Here is a 1,401-nt window from a genome sequence, read left to right on the forward strand (position 1 = left end):
TGATATAGCTACAGACAGGATCTGGCCATTGTTGTTCAGTATTTGGCCTTATATTGTCTACCTTCCTGAAAGTGTTGTGAGAGTGTTGTGTTGACAAAAGAAGAAAAAAGTTTAACTACAGTACTGTAATCTTACTCTTAAAACATGTAAAAGTTAAAGTCATTCTGGTTTAATTAACAGAATTTGAATAAATTACCATATTTTCCTAAGTTTTTCTGAGCAAGATTTTTGTGAGGAAGGAATTAAACGCCTGTCCCAAATTGCCGCCTGGTCCCANCTTACTCTTAAAACATGTAAAAGTTAAAGTCATTCTGGTTTAATTAACAGAATTTGAATAAATTACCATATTTTCCTAAGTTTTTCTGAGCAAGATTTTTGTGAGGAAGGAATTAAACGCCTGTCCCAAATTGCCGCCTGGTCCCAAATTAACGCCTGGTCTGTTAAGTGATTGAAACAAATAAACGCCCCGGCTATTATTTGGTAATTTATGGTAGTTTATCTAAAACGTCATATTGTTGAGTCGACATCTTAACCAATCAGCTGTTAGATCAGGTGAGAGCCAGACGGTGCAGTCGGTGGAGAGCAGCTGCAGAGCCTGGCTCTAAAAACTGCGTCCACCTCGCTCTCGCGGTTTTATCGCCGTCCACTTTTGTAATACGTCAGAGCAAGTCGGGATGAAGTCGGACACAAAACTTAACCAGCATGCATTGTGCGCCGATCACCGGTGATCAAATCTGCGCAGGCCTGGCTCATCTCAAACGAACATAATGTTATGCTTGTCCCCGGAACCTCTGGCCGTCATGTTTTCTGCCCGGATTCATTTGAATGACGGACAACATGTCGGTAAACGGGAATGAAGTGTGATTTAACAGCAGAATTTAGACGTGATTTTAAGTGTCCTATTTGAAGTCATCTTAACTCAATATAAAACCAAGGTGTGCAGCAAACTGTCAACTGTATGGTGTAAATTAACCCATTGCTTCTTTGTGAAAGCTGCTTTAAATGTGTGCTACCAAGTACACTTAAATTGTGAAAAATAAAGACCAGAAAATCAAAACAGTTGGTGCATTAGGAGAGCAACTTGTTTAGCAAGCACTTCAGTCTCACCTTTCTCCAAGTTCACAGTGTGCTCACATTGCTAATACGCTTTTCCGCCTCATCCATACAAACAGAGAAGTTGCGCACATCCCTCTTTACATCCAGGATTGCATCCAGAACTCCGTCCATTTTAGTGGAAAAGTCACTTCTCATCTATGGGGTGCCGTTTGTAAAGTGTCTCACGCTGAAAATAACATCAACATTTTGCCACATTTAGCTTCAAACAATGTTTAAAAAAGTGTTGTGAATTTTTTAACGTCACCTTTTACCACATTTACAGCAATATTTGTTAACTTAGAAATA

This window comes from Epinephelus moara, chromosome 8, assembly GCF_006386435.1.
Source record: "Epinephelus moara isolate mb chromosome 8, YSFRI_EMoa_1.0, whole genome shotgun sequence".
Classification (NCBI taxonomy): domain Eukaryota; kingdom Metazoa; phylum Chordata; class Actinopteri; order Perciformes; family Serranidae; genus Epinephelus; species Epinephelus moara.